This window comes from Panthera pardus, unplaced genomic scaffold, assembly GCF_024362965.1.
Source record: "Panthera pardus isolate Hobbes unplaced genomic scaffold, ASM2436296v1 HiC_scaffold_8, whole genome shotgun sequence".
Classification (NCBI taxonomy): Eukaryota; Metazoa; Chordata; class Mammalia; order Carnivora; family Felidae; genus Panthera; species Panthera pardus.
In genome coordinates, this window is record NW_026527013.1 from 156,545,802 (window position 1) to 156,561,797 (window position 15,996).

Sequence of the window (15,996 nt, forward strand, 5' to 3'; positions counted from 1 at the left end):
GGCAGAGAGTCAGGTGTGTCCAGAGCAGGGAAGGTCTTAGTAAACATGTTACCATGAGCTTTACAGAGCAAAAGAGAGGAATCTGTGAGGGGTTCTGAGCACAAGTGTTAAGTGGGAGCAGGTCCAGCCTGCTCGAGTCCTGTCTAGTTGGAGACAACCCACGTCCCTCCCACCCTCTTGGAGACCTCCTTACGTTATATTTAATAAATGTTTATTCACTTTCTACTTTGCATGCATCAAGCTCTGAGAGACTCAAAGAAGAGTAAGACAGTCCTTGCCCTAAACAAGCTGTTGGTCGGAAGAGGGCATAAAGCCAACACATTTGACTCAAATGACAGATAGGAGTAGACCCCAGCTGAGGTACAAAATGGGGGCAACAGTGGCTCAAATGGGAGCAATACATCTATTTAGGATGGTGGGGGCTCCGCTCCTGGGGCCTCTCCTTCCTTTACCCTTCCCTGGGTCCATCTCATTTGGGTGAATGATTTGTAGTCTTTGTATCATTTCAGTTGTTGCATTTTCAGTGACTGTGGTACATTACAGGTGCTTACTTTATTAATGAAAAATTAATACTTCTCGGGGTTTCTATTTGTTGTACAGATTAAAAATGAGAAGAAAATGGCTTGTAATTTTCTGGCCCAGACTATCCTCGTTGGCATGAATAAATAAATGTAATCCATGGATCTTGGTTGGAAAATTCACGTTGAACAGAAAAGAAACAAAATGGAAAGGAGAGTCCTCCCTTCTTCCACCCTCTAACTCCTCTCCCCAGTGTTAATGGCCACCAGTTGTGTCTTGAGATTCTCCCAGGATTTTCCCCCTAAGCACACACACATGCATGCTTTTAGAATGTATACAGAGGGGCCAGTGGATACACACTGTTCAGCACCAGGGGCTTCTTTCTAATGGTAAGTACTTTGGGAAGGAGGCGGAGGCTCCTGCAGGCCCACTGGGGTCAGAGCTTTGTGATTTCAGCAGGGAGGAATGGGCAAAGGGTGCACAGCCAACAGAAGGGGGGAAATGGAGCAAGCTTTGGACAATTGCTGCTAGGAAATAAGCCAGACTGTGGTGAGGTAATGCATGTGTTCGTTGCTGTGGTTTGTTAAAGTTACAAGACCCTTGGGACTGAAGGGGGTGGGGTGGGGGCTGCTCCTTGCGGGGAGAGGTGGCGTGAAGAGGGCTGGAAAGGAGCCTTGCTTTTGTTTTAAGGTTGCTTCTCTGTCCAGGTTCTGGAAGTGACACAGAAGGGGAATGAAAGCCCACCTTCTGCCCCCATTCAGGATGCTCCCAGCTTGACAGTTCCTCATTCTGTTTGTGTGGGCTGAGGCAGGCCTTCGATTTCGGCCTCTGCCCTTAACTAGCACTGCTGCTTTGGTCAGGCTGTTTACACTCTCTGGATCTTAGTTTCCTTACATTCGAGTGATCTCTGAGGCCGGTTCCAGGAAAAATGGCAGGATTCGGAGTGAGAAGACATAGGCCAGCTCATTTAGCTATTCTGTGTCTCTGTTTCCTTAGCTGTAAAACTAAGGGGGGGGGGGGAGCGGGTGTGAGGATCAGAAGAGGAGAAAGCTCTTGCTAGCAGTAAGTTACCATACAGACACTGATGTGCTGGGACAGTGTTGGGGGTGCGGCCTACTGAGTTTCTCCTGCAGGGAGCTCCTGGAGTAGAACAGCCTCTGTGACTGAGGCATCACATTTTTTTTCCTTTTAAAAGCAACTTTATTGAGGGATAATTTGCATAAAATGAATTTCACCCATTCCAAGAGCACAGTTCAGTGGGTTCTGACAAAGGCATCCGCCCTCGTAACCACCACCTCACTCAAGATCCAGAACACTTTCATCACCCAGAAACGGTCCCTCATGCCCTTTGCTGTCAATCCCACCTGGGCTCCAGGCTTCCTGTCAATATAGACAAGATTCCTCCCCTGTCTGCAGGGGCCAGAATTTCCTGTAGTCTTCCGAGTCTGGCTTTTCCTTTCAGTACCATGCCCTGAGGTCTGTGCAGGTTGTGGGCATCAGCAGTTTGCTCCTTCTGGTTTGTCGACCACTGTTCCCTGTGTGGATGCCCTGGGGCATCATTTAACAATCCAAAAATCAAACCCAAACAGTCTCCCTCTGCTCTGCTTCCCCAGGAACTCCAGGCCCCTTACCTGACGAGGCTTCCCAGAGGGACACCCGTCTTCCCTCTTAGATGGAGAGAACCCAAGTTTTCTGACCCTGTAGTTCTCATTCTGTAGTCAAGAAGGATGGAAAGGAAAGCCTGCTCATCCCTGCAGCCTCAGACTTCCTGGCTTCTGGCTTCCTCCTGCAGCCCGGACCTTAACACTCCCTTGTTCATATTGTCCCATCCCCCGCCTGTCCCTGCTCCTCCTCTCCAGCTCCACCTGGCTCTTTGCTGATCTGGGATAAGGTGAAATTTCACCCAGCCTAGGTTGAGGCCTTGTATGTCCATAAGACTCTGGTTAAAACACAGCCTAACCGGCAGGGTAACCCAGTAAGCTGCCAGCAACACTATGAAAGCATCAATGCACGTTGGTTTATCAGATGAATATCAGGTCCTGAGCAAGGGCCTGTGTGGATGGGACCAAACAGCTTTGTTTTGGCTGCTGCAGGCTGGCCTGCACTTGCAGGCAGCACGATCCAGGAGACTGTGTGGGCAGTGGGAAGCGAAGGAACAGCTCTCTCAATGCATCCGGGTGAATTCCGCACATCTTTGATCACAAGGCTAATTTGGTCCTTGCCTTCCCTTCTCCTCTGTGCTCTTACCTATCTGCTCTCTGATCCTGGTTTACCATCAGGCAGCAGGGGTGGGGATAATCATAGTTACCATTTATTACCGCACCTACGCATGCTGCCAGGGCACTTCACATACATTATTTCATTTACTTCTCACACCAACCCTTTGAAGAAGGTATTATTAGTTCTATTTTATAGATGGAAAAACCTGAGGCACAGGGAATTAAGTTACTTGTTCAGAGTCACTCAGTTGCAGAATCAGAATTTGAACCCAGGTCTGTTGGACTCTGGGGCCTTTGGCCTCCAGTTGAGATTCCAGAAGCAAAAGAAGTAGGCAACGCTTAAATTTTGTTTTCCTACCTCCTTCCCTCTGTCTCCCCTGGCTTGAAACAGCATGGATTAAAAAAGCCTGTTTTCAAACTTTCTAAAATGGAATCATGTAATATGCATTCTTTGGTGTCTGAGTTCTTTCATTTACTCTTATGTGTGTGCGTAAGAGCGTGCTGTTATTGTGTGCTATTTCGATATTCCCCTGTATAAAGAACAGCTTATTGGGGCACCTGGGTGGCTCAGTGGGTTAAGCGTCTGACTTCAGCTCAGGTCATGGTCTCATAGTTCATAGGTTCAAGCCCTGCATTGGTTTGGACTCTGTGTTGACAGCTCGAAGTCTGCTTGGGATTCTATGTCTCTCTCTCTCTCTGCCCTTCCCCCCTCCATGCTCTGTCTGTCTCTCTCAGAGATAAACATTAAAAAAAAAACCAAAAAACAAAACACCTTATTTTTAAAGACTTCTTGACTTTGTGGTTAAACATTCTACACTTAAATTGCCACACCAGGCCACTCCCATGGTTTATCTAGGTCTGGGTGTCTCTGGGTATCTGAGAGATGTTTGATCTTCCCAGAAGGTACTTCTGTTTTTGAAGGGGAGTTCTTGCTAGCCCCATGGTTCCTTTATTGATTAAATCTATTCAGGGGCAGCCTGTGAGCAATGCCATACTGCCGGATTGTCCCCCTTCCTTACTCCTTTGTATGGCCCTCCCGTCTTCCATCTCAGTTTGACAAAAGGAAAGCACCTGATTTATTTAAGTAGCCATAACTCTTCATATCAGAAGTAGGACTGTTTTGTGACAGAAGCAGGTGGAAGTTTTCCCCGAGATGCCATATTTCCAAAAATATCTATTGGAAAGTCCTACTATTAGGGCTCCAGGGTGGCTCAGTCGGTTAAGTGTCCGACTCTTGATTTCAGCCCAAGTCATGATCCCACGTTTTGTGAGTTTGAGTCCTGCATCAGGCTCTGTGCTTATGGCAAGGATCCTGCTTGGCATTGTCTCTCTTCCTCTCTGCCCCTCCCCCATGTGTTTTTTTCCTCTCTCTTTCCCTCAAAATAAATTAAAAAACTATTAAAAAAAAATCCTACTTTTGTCACTGAATCATGTGATTCATCCTGTGATGACCGTGGGCATATCATCTGACTGTCTTGAACCTCAGCTGTCTCATCTACAAAATTGGGGAAATAGTGGTAATGATGCTGGTCCTCAGCACCTACATCATGGTGCATGAGGCGGGTACAAATACGATAAAGGATGCGAGCATATGCTCCTGGCTCTGTCGTGTAATGTAAGGGTACATCTTTTTCCTTTTTGTGTCCTGTGTACAGGGCTGTTTGCAAGATGGATTTGGAGAATCAGGGAATAAGTCTGCTGAAGGAAGGGGCAGACCTAAGTAGTATCAGTCCCTGAATTAAAAGGGTTGGTTGTTTGGTTGAAGCTCAGATCTCAAAAAGAGGCAAGAGAAGAATAAAGCAAGAGCTAAGAGAAGTCACTCTTGATCCATTTAGATTATGAGGCATTATGGGACTAAATATGACACACTTTTGGGACATACTGCAATTCTGCTTGTACTTGTTTTTCCTAAAATTCTATTTCCCTTTGCAATGTGAAAATCCTGCCAAGCATTTTGTTTGTTTTAGAGGCAAGCAGGTAGTGAAAAATCCATGAGCCTGTGCTGCATGCTAGCATGGGCCACGAAGAGGAAATTCAAGGATGAATTCAAGGCTGGGTGGTAGCAGCCACAAAGGAGATGGGGTGACTTCTGGTGTTGATGGGAGAGGCAGTGGGGGAGGGGTGAGGTGGGAATTCCGTTGGGGTTATGCATTCGTTCCATCCAAATGCATATTTAGGTAGAGCTTACCTCAACACCTTCCTCACCACCTCCCCTCAACCCCCCCATTCTTAACCATTCTCTCTCCAGAGGAAAAATAAAACCAGTTTACAATTATCCTATTATTTCATTGATTTCTGGAGTGGCGACAGGAAACCTTGGACAGGTCAGTCGTGTGAAGAGGCTGTGACTCAGAATTCCTTGTACTAATATTTGTGTGCGTCTCACGACAAACCCCATGCTTCCACCTGAACTTGTTTGCTTGACCGCCTGAGAAGATAGCATTGCTAACCTGAGAAATTAATACGCTCCATTAATGCTTGGGCAGGTAGAAGGGAGGGAGGGAGAGGGAGAGAACAAATGTGTCTCAGTGAACGGGGACAGGTCAGAAATTTAGTAAGAACAAGTTGAGACAAGTGTTAAATACCAGAACCGCCCCCCCCCCCCCCCCAACCCGGGAGAAGAGTGAGAGCTTGGTCCTTGTCAAAATGTTTATTGCCTAGACCACAGGAAGAGGAGAGGGAGTGGAAGACTATGTTTCAAAGTCCATTTTAGTTTAGCTAGTATGAGAGAGGAGAGGGCTGAAACAAACTGTCAGCTTTGTCTTCTGGATTAGGCTAACAGTTTATTTGAAAAATTTACAATTTTATTGCTGGTCTAGGCTGGGAGTTCTGGGAAACTAACCCTTAGAGAGGGTTGGGATGTAGACTGGCAAAATCCACACTTTCAGTTTTAAGCTACTGGTCCTGTGGCCCAGAGATAATGTTGCATTGTTGTCCTATAAAAGAATTATTTGATAAGTGTGGATCCTATTAATTGGGCAAAAATTTGATTCCTTTTAAATTTTGCTTTGAAGAACTTTTTTTTTTTTTAATTTTTTTTTTAACATTTATTTATTTTTGGGACAGAGAGAGACAGAGCATGAACAGGGGAGGGGCAGAGAGAGAGGGAGACACAGAATCGGAAGCAGGCTCCAGGCTCTGAGCCATCAGCCCAGAGCCCGATGCGGGGCTCGAACTCACGAACCGTGAGATCGTGACCTGAGCTGAAGTCGGTTGCTCAACCGACTGAGCCACCCAGGTGCCCCGAAGAACTTTTTAATAAAAGGGATTCTAACAGGGCAATCCATACTTTTTTCTAAGTTCCAGTTAGAAAGTTACTGTTATGAATGCATACACACAGAAACGTGCATGTTTGAACATACAGATACCACCACTTGTGTTAAAAAATGAATGTACCCTTCTCCCAATAGATCCCCCAGTTTGGAAGGTATTCAGGCCATGGGTCATAAAATATGAGCGCCACCTGGTGAGGAGAAGCAGGAAACTGCATCTGTATCTTCAAGTATGCCATCAGCAGGTATATTTATCCCATATGAAATCTTAGAATATCACAGGAATAATAATCAGCACGACATGAAAGTGACAGTGATTTTCATGACTGTGAAAATGGACAGCCCGCAACGGCGTCCCCGCAGCGACAGCCTCTGACTGGAGGGAAGGTCCTGGTGGGAAGGAAGGGAGGGAGGGGCTAGTGATGGTGTGATGAGGGCGTGTCCTACTTTCAGGCTTTGGTTCTGGACACAGGGTGGTGGTGGTTGGGGGTGCGGGTGTGGAGAAAGCAGAAACCCAAGTTGCCTAGGAGGTGCCGGCTGGGAGGAGAGGGACCATCATTGTTTGCAAGGTGTCTGTCAGGTGCAAGCTGGAGAGAGATGTGTCTCCACTCCATTCAGCCATCTTACTCTGGAGCTGCTTGTGCCATCAGAGTGGCAACTGTTTCTTTTCATTTTTCTTCCTTTTCTTCCTTCTAGTCTCCTTCCTTCCCCTCCCTCCCTGTCTTCTTCCTTTTTGTTAAACAATAATTCTCAGGAAGAACCGTTTATTAGACCAAAAACAAAACCTGTACTTATACTACTGGATGTTTCATTTACTTAGAGAGTTGTTTTTTTTAAAGCCAGAATTTATTTTTACCAAAAAATGCTCAACAGCCTTAAAAAAAAAAAAAAAAAAAGGTCCAAATGCCCAAAGATGCCCAGATTTAATTGAAGATAATATGAGGCGGTGTCTGTTGGTTTCTCCATTGCTAAAGCCTCAGTTTGATCCCGGTTAATTATATACCCGAGTAATTCTTCTGGTTGGGCAGTGAGAAGTTCCTCTTTATTTTGGGGAGGCACTGAAGGTTAACGGAAAGGAGTTTTAGGAGCCTTTAAATTCATATTGACTTGCAGTAGAACTCTAGGTTTCTGCCTCCTGGATACAAGACTGTGGGCATTTTTCTTACCTCTCTGAGACTTAGACTTCCTCTCATGCAAGCGGTTCATTTGCCTTCTGGGAGCACCTCCGTGTGTCGGGAGAGGGTGCGCCCAAGTGGAAGGCAGCTCCCATAAAACCTCAGGTGGAGGCAGAAGCAGACAGCCACACAAATACAGGAGGCTGATTTTGACAGGAACAATGTCCTCCTGCCACAGGAAAAAGTGGTCTCTGTGTTGGGCCTAGTAGAATGACTTCAATAGCGTAGTTCATTCATTCATCCAACAAAAATTTATTCTGCCTTTACTATGAGGTAGGCACTGTTCCAGGTGCTGGGAAATACCTGTAAACAAGGAAAACAAAAAACCACCTGCGCTCACTGAGTTTACATTTTAGGGGGAAGAACCAGACAGTACACAAATCAATAGGTTTTTCAGATAGAGCTATTGGGAGAACTAAACAGGGAAGGGGATATGAGGAGGTCTCTGTGTATCGATGAGGTGAACTTGGCGCAGGGAATTGAAGGAGAGGAGAGAATGTGCCATACAGATTCAGATCAGAGGGAAGAAGAACCCATTGTGGCTCCAAGGCCCTGGGTGGGCACGAGCTGAGAGGTTCAGTGAAGGTCAAGGAGACCAGTGTTTCAGATGAGAGCAGGCAGCGGGGAGAGTGGGGTTAGGGACTAGAAGGGATCAGCAAATGTAGGGCATTTCATACCATTTTGAAGACTTTTTGACTTTTCCTTTGAGTGAGATGGAGACCCTGAGAAGGGGGTCAGTCAGTGAAGATTCACACTCGGACTAAGCTTTTCAAGGGGCCATTCCGGCTAGTGTGGGCGGGGGCAGGGCAGGGACAAGTTAGGAGGGTCGGTGTTGGCCCGTAGAGAGATGGGAGGGCTTGAAGCAGAGTGCAGGGGCTGGCAAAAGTCACAGAGCAGCAAAGGTTGTTTCACGCCAGGCTGGTGGCCGCCATTTGACTGTACAGGGTGGGAAGATGGCAGGCTAGGAAATGGGAGGCTGTGTGGTGTGATGGGCTCCTCTGGGGTGAGGAGAGAGAAATGGGAGATAAGCTCAATTAAGGCAGATTGGAATTGGCCTTGGTGATCAGCTTAGAGTTTGAACTTTTATTCTCTGCGTAACCCAGAGGCAGCAAAAGTAAATTTTGAGCATGGGAGCTGCGTGATCAGAGATCAGGGTTTGAGCTCTGGTCGACAATGGAGGAAAGACTACAGGTGCAGAAGGAGGAATCAGAAGTAATGGTCCAGATAATGTGGTATATCTCTCAATCGAATGGGGACCCCCAAATGTGGGACAACTGATCGAGTGGAAGCCAGTGGTGTGGGCAGTGAAAGAATTCACCCAACACAGAACAAAAGAGAAGGTTATTGAATACATCTCAAGGGAGCTGAGGGCTGGATAGCAAAGGAGAGACTGTGAGGCAGTGGTGAGGGGCCACAGGTAATAGGGTGGAGTGATGGGGTAAAAGAATGTATTGAATTTCCCCCATTTTTGGTAATCTTCGGAACTGTACCTGGTTGTAATTGGTCAGTTAGGGCCTATGGGTATTTCGAGGTGGGTTGCTTAATGAGCCTGTTTGCATTCAGCTCGGTGGTCCCTATGGACCCTTTTGTCTTGATCCAGTTTCCATTGCTCAAGCCTGTTGCCTAAAAGTGGCCTCTGCAGGTAAGAAACAATAAGGGCTCAAACTTGGGCAGTGAGTGGAAAGGCTATATGAGTGACATTTTACTCACAGAGTAACAGAGTGTGTTGGCCAGTTAGTCGGGGAGGTGAGGGAAGTTCACCATTTCATACAGACTCAAAGTGGCAAGAGTCACATTTTTGATTTTAGAAAACTGTATCTCTGTGGGAGTAGGTGTGCTGGAAGGAATGTCCGCCCTCTGGAAAATGCTTTAGAGAAAATGATCAATCAGTATGATATTGCTGTATATGATAAGAAACATATATTTGGTCTGGCACACAACTCCTAAAAACTTTGGAATTTCCTGTGCTAGGGGTGATAAAGGTATCTTTTGTCATTTTTTTAATTTAAAAAAATTAAAAAAAATTTTTTTATTACCTTTATTTTTGAGAGACAGAGACCGGGCACAAGTGGGGGAGGGGCAGAGAGAGAAGGAGACAGAATCCGAAGCAGGCTCCAGGCTCCAGGCTCCGAGCTGACAGCACAGAGCCCGACATGGGGCTCGAACTGACAAACTGTGAGATCATAACCTGAGCCGAAGTCAGACACTTAGCTGACTGAGCCACCCAGGTGCCCCCCCCCAATTTTTTTTTTTTTTTAAATTTTTTTTTCAACGTTTTTTATTTATTTTTGGGACAGAGAGAGACAGAGCATGAACGGGGGAGGGGCAGAGAGAGAGGGAGACACAGAATCGGAAACAGGCTCCAGGTTCCGAGCCATCAGCCCAGAGCCTGACGCGGGGCTCGAACTCACGGACCGCGAGATCGTGACCTGGCTGAAGTTGGACGCTTAACCGACTGCGCCACCCAGGCGCCCCATCCCCCCCCAATTTTTTTTTAATGTTTATTCATTTCTGAGAGACAGAGCACGAGCAGGGGAGGGGGAGAGAGACACAGAATCCAAAATAGGCTCCAGGCTCTGATCTGTCAGCACAGAGCCAAACATGGGGCTCAAACCCACAGGTCACGAGATCATGACCTGAGCTGAAGTCTGACGCCCAACTGACTGAGCCACCCAGGCATCCCTGTTTCTTGTCATGTTAGCGAGTGACATTTGGAAAGCTCCTAGTTCACCTGCAAGGGCTGGTTGCCAGGGGAGCCAATCCAGAGATCTGACTTCTAGTCCCACGCTGACTTCCTGGGAGGAGAGAGGGCCTGGTGGTCGAATCGATTGATCTAATCAATCATGACTGTAAAACCCAAAGTAAAGGGCTTTGTGAGCTTCCAGGTTGGTGAATACGTGGAGACGCTGGGAAGTGTGTCCAGAGACAGCATGCGAGCCCCTTCCCACACACCTTGACCTCTGCAACTCTCCCGTCTGGCTCTTCTTGAGTCATACCCTTTTATGATAAACTGCTAATCTAGTAAGCACACTGTTTTCCTGAGTTCTATGAGGCGCCCCCTGGCAAGGAGGCAGGAGAACCTCTGATTTACAGCCCATCTGTCAGGAGTACAGGTGACAACTTGGCCTTGCTTTGGTATCTGGAGTGGGGGGCAATCTTGTGGGACTGAGTCCACAACCTGGGGGATCTGACACTATCTTCTGGTAGACTTGCCTGGTGGTGTGGGGGAAAAGCCCACACATCAGAGTTGGGTGCAGAGTTATTGTTTGAATCAGAATGATTAGTTAGGATTTTGTTTGGTGGAGTGGGGTGTATGGCTGAGAAGACTGGGAAAAAGAGTTGGTGGTGGTAGGTAAGAGGTAGGAAACCAGGGAGGCCAGGCAGAGGCTAGTGTGGAGAGGACAAGACAGGAAGTCAAGACATGGCAGGTGCCTTCCGGAGTAGAACATGGATGAAAAATGGCCCAGACGCTTGAAGGGGACATTTATGAAGATTAGCAGTGAGGGAGGACTTGGGGTGTGGTCTCCTTCTCTCGGCTCCCCACAGAAATTAAGTCCTTATGTGGTGCTTTTGGATTCAGATTCTTGGTTTTCTTGGAAGCATAGGATGCTATGGACAGTTCCCGTGATCAGGTCAATCTTTTTGTTGGCTCTGATGCTCGGTAAGAGAATGAAATGGATGAAAATTTCAGCTATGCTGATTATTTTTCTTTTTCTCTATTTAATGTGTTCTCTTCCTGCTGTCTGCTCTTCTGAGCCCCATGTTTTGCTCTGTGCTCCTGCTCTGTGACGTAGGTTTTGCTTTTTATCTCCCCACAGTCTAGCTGGGTTGAAAATAAAGGTCACTGTCTGCCGCTCCTTTGCTATCCAGCTCTCTCCCTGAGTGCCAGAATCTTCAAAGTCCTCCCTGTGGGTCTGGCCACCTGCCTAAAGGTGGTATTTGTCTGGAAGAGGTGCCCCGTTTACTCAGTTCTTTCCCTGTCTTTTATTTCCCGGTGAGCATCTGTTGTGGTACCCTCTTCCTTTATCACTTTTCCAGCTTGAAATACAGCTCTTGCTGGTGTTTTGCAATTCTCAGAACCAAAGAGAAAACCAACAGATTGACAGAAAAATGGCATTAACCTCGTCATTACTGTGGTTTTTGTTACCTTCGTCGGTAAGTTGTGAGGAAGCATCGAATTGTAACTGGCCTGTAGGAACAGCAGTGAACAAGCATAATTATTGTCCAGAAACTCTCTTGACCCTTAGGGAGTCGAGAGTTTGACACCAAGAACCTTGGAGGTTCACACACAATGGAAGTGACAGAATGTCCTCATTTAATTGGGTAATCCTGACTCCCTTCTGCCTTTGATCCCCCATCCTTTCCTAGCCAGTCAACTCTAGGCAAGTCTTTGGAGGTCTCTTGGCTTTGAGCAGGTGGGGCAGGACCTTACCATGATCTCCTCACCGCCCCTCCTGTATCTTCAGTTCTATGAACTCTATTTATTAGGTCCCAGAAACAAAGTCACGGTCCATCCAGCATAATGTCAGAAGTCCCACTCTTCATGGAAGAATTCTGAGATGCGAAGGCAATACTAAAGAAATGAGACCATATAGAAGTCAGAATGCAGCTCTTCGACATTGCTGCGTGGGAGAGTTGTGGGAGAGGTGCCGTTTTCTGCACACCTCTCCAGGTGGCCCACGGGCAGAACACCGATGGCTCTTGGAGTTCTTATATGACCCGGAACTGTGCTAAGCACTTTCCGTGTATTTCCATATAGTCTTTGTAAGAAGCCTGTGGGAGACGTTCATGTGCAGATGAGGAGGCTGCACTGCAGGAGGCCTAGTGACCCGCTCAGGTTATACAGTTAGTCACGGTGAAGGTGATCTTCCGACGCGGGTGGTCTGACACCACAGCTCATGCTCTCTGTTTAAAGCCTGTGTATCTGTGTAGACGCCAGAAATTATTTGTGTGAAGAGTTTGTCAGTGGTGGTTAGGTTCTGGGGACTCTGCGGTTTGCATTGTGTAAAAAATCAAGGAGCAGTAAAGAATGCTACTAGCTGGACACCTGGGAGAGAGGGAAGGGCAGCTGTCATGGCACACTGGTCTTGTCATCAGGGAAGCTTCTCCAGGTGTCCTGGCCCCGAGCTGCCCGTCTAAAGCATGTCTCCAGAAGGAAAGAAGGTTCCGGGCCATCACTTAAAAGCTTGACGTTCTAAAGTTGAGGGAAAAAGCCTGTTCCTTGGAGATAGGACCCTCCTCTAAGTCTGGGAGCCACAGGGCACAGGTGGTGATGTGGGGACGTGGGCGGGCGCAGCAGTGGCCGGGATGGACAGCAACAGCAGGGAGCTGAACCCTGCACAGCTGTGTGGGGGCGGGGAGGCCCGTGGGGGGCCGGGTGTGGAGATCCACAGACCAGACTGGCTGGCAGGGCACGCAGAGCCCAGTGCCATTGAGATGCGTCATTTGTCCCCAGGCCTTTGCGACCTGGAGAAATAGCTGTTACTACTCCATACAAATGTGTTGTTTTTTTTTTTTTTTAATTTTTTTTTTTAACGTTTATTTATTTTTGAGACAGAGAGAGACAGAGCATGAACGGGGGAGGGGCAGAGAGAGAGGGAGACACAGAATCGGAAGCAGGCTCCAGGCTCTGAGCCATCAGCCCAGAGCCCGATGCGGGGCTCGAACTCACGGACCGCGAGATCGTGACCTGAGCTCAAGTCGGACGCTTAACCGACTGAGCCACCCAGGCGCCCCCAAATGTGTTTTATTTTATTTTTTTTCCTGTTAAGAACACCTCCTAAACTGGGCTGTGTAAACGTGCTCTTCTACTGCCCTGGCTGCCTTATCGAAGGGTGAGTTAAACATTTTTTTGTCATACTTATTATTGACAGTGGCCTGTGAGCTCTGGAGGGCGGCTGTTTTTGCTGACCATCACCACCCGCCTCAGGCGGCCCCGCTTCTTCACAGTGCCTCAGGCCCTCTACCTTATCGTAGGGAGAGTTCCCCCCAACCCTCCCGCCCCATCTTGTTCTGTGTCTGGGGTGTCCAAATGCTTAATCCAGTCTTGGTCTGGAACAGGAGGGAGCCCAGTCTGGTTCAGCACTGCCTCGACGGCTGCCTAAAATTGACCTTTCTATACTGAATGGAAGCTTAGGACCTCCTTCGTGGCTATTGGAGATAATGTGGTGCCGTCCCCCGGAGTGGCACACTGTTGACTGGAATGCCCAACCTGGGCCAGGTTGGACCCAAGTCAGAGCTTCTGTCCCCGTTTCTTGTGCAGAAGGATGCAGTGATCCAGGTGTAGCTGACCAGTGCTCAGGGGGTCAGGGTGTCACAGGCTGGGCTCAGAGCACTGGGAGCGCCCGTCACCTGTGAGTCCCTCCAGCTGATCGTTCACAAGGGGCGCTCTGAGGTTCAGGCCAGGAACACACGGGTGACGGGCAGGACAACTTGGCCATCACTTTTTTCTTTAGGAAGTTCTTTTCAGAATTTTTATTGTACCACGTTTTTTAAAATGTGTATTTATTTTTGAGAGAGAGAGAGAGAGAGAGAGACAGAGAGACAGAGCAGGAGTGGGGGAGGGGGCAGAGAGTGAGGGAGACACGGAATCTGAAGTAGGCTCCAGGCTCTGAGCTGTCAGCACAGAGCCCCACGTGGAGCTCGAACTCATGGACTGTGAGATAATGACCTGAGTTGCAGTTGGAGGTCCAACCGACTGAGCCACAAAGGCGCCCCTCTACTTTACCAATTTTTAACTATTCTATGGCTACCTGCATTCATTCTCTGTGTACACATTCAAGCATTACAAATAAAATGGAAACCTGCCTTGATCACCATTCCTGATTCTGTCCCCTCGTTATAGGCTCATTTTGTAAACTTTGAGATGTTTTTTCCATGTGTTTTTCTCTATGTGTGTATATCATATATCATCATACATGGTTTTGTGGTTTTGCGTGTATGTATATTTATATAAATTGGTATCAACAGTACATGCTGTATAAATTTCCCTGAAACAGCTTTCTTCACTCAGCTGTCTTAGAGATTCCTCCATATCAGCTTGTATAGATGCAGCTAATTCTTACAACTATTGCAGAGTATTCCATAGTATAATGTGTCATTTTATTTAATTAAAGATACTCTGGACCAATGTCCCCTTTTTATAAAATAGTTTAGTTTAGTTTAAAATGTTGTTTATTTTATTCCCTTATTATCCTGAAATGAAATTCATAAATAATACGACTTACTTAAAACGTGACTTAAGATCTATACAATGTTCTAACTGTGATATAATGCTATTAATAATCGCCATTTATAGTAAAGTGATATGTTGACATGTAGATGGCTCGTGTGCACTGCCGATGACATCATAAAGTAGACAGATGCTTGCACCACGTATAGACTCAAGTGAATGCTACAGCCCCAAATGCAGACAGATTTAGGTGTGTTTGTTGTTGATTTAAGTACTTTGGGTGATGTTGCCATCGATTTCAGAATTTTTGTGAGATGACGAACAACTTGTGGTGAAGATTCAAACTTAACAAAGTTCCCACATGTCAGTTTATTTGGTAGTTCCATTCTTAGAAGAAAAGTCATCGCATATGAAAAATTGTGCAGAAATTACTCTGTGTTTATATATAGCCGAGTTAAATTCTCGGCTCAGATATTTTTCACCTACATGAGTGTCTGGCGGGACCCCGAAGTTCTTACTGGCCGGGGGACATTCTTCATTGTGTGGGATACATCGTGGCCCCCAACAGTAAATGCCAGTAGTAACCCCAAAGACGGTACAAATCAAAACACCCACACGAGTTTCATAACTATCTTTTAGAGAGGGTCACAGTGTCCTCAGTAAGAGCTACTGATCTCTTGATGACTTTTTTCTCTCTAGATTTTTGCTATTGTCAACAAAGCGGTGAAGAGTATCCTTATCTATGTCTTTTTATGCACATTAGAACAGTTCTTCAGGGAAAGATGAATTCCCAGGTCATTTCAGCCCAGGTGCCCTCACACACCAGCAGGGGCATCAAGTGCAGCTTCTCTAGAAGATGGCTATTTCAGTTTCACCTCTTTCCCGTTTTCCAGGTGACTCCCAGACATGGCTCAGAGCCGGTTCCGGTTCCTGGCTTCCTCTCCATCTCCAGGAATGCAGCTTTCCTGTGGTGTCGGTCATTGGTACCTGTCCCTCCGAGGTAGGTGGCACACTCATGGTTTCAAAGAGCCCACCTTCCTCCTCCAGAGAGGCTCTCCTCTGTACGTGCGTCTCGTCTACCATAATTTACCTCACAATTTCTGCTGTGAGGGGTGACCTCTGGTGGGGCACCCTGCTGGTGGGGATGCCACCACTTGCCCAAATGTCAAGTTCAGAACAGGAGTAAAATATCAACAACTATTATTAGGTTGATTTTTTAAAATTAATGCATTTTAACCGTGCACATTGAAAATTATGAATAGCTTGAAGATGTTTCTCAGGGAGCTGGTGAAGCGGGACTTGTTCCCAGAGAGACTGATGGGGAAAAAAAGGAGGTAGAAGATCCCAGATAGTGACTGGGAAAGAGAGAGGAGGGCCAGAAATGTGGACGTTCAGGCTGGCAGGGCACTTTGAGGACACGTCGTCTAATTTTTAATGCCCATTCCATGAGAGAGACCCCTCTGAAAAGCCTCAGGTGCAGCAGGTGCGGCTGCCTGTTCTAAGAGAGAGAAGCAGCGTTCCAAAACGTGACAAGAAGCTGTTAAAAGACTTGGGATTTGTTCATAAGTAAGGGATAGAAAAGGCAGTTTTTTTGTAAATGAGGAAAGACTTTGGGGCAGGAGTGTTGTGGGAATGAGTTT

The 15,996-nt window shown here is 47.0% G+C and overlaps 1 pseudogene; it reads right to left on the reverse strand.

Annotated features, from left to right (window-relative positions):
* Positions 1-15,996, reverse strand: part of LOC109269190 (olfactory receptor 2F1-like) — a 334,098-nt pseudogene that overhangs the window by 268,294 nt on the left and 49,808 nt on the right.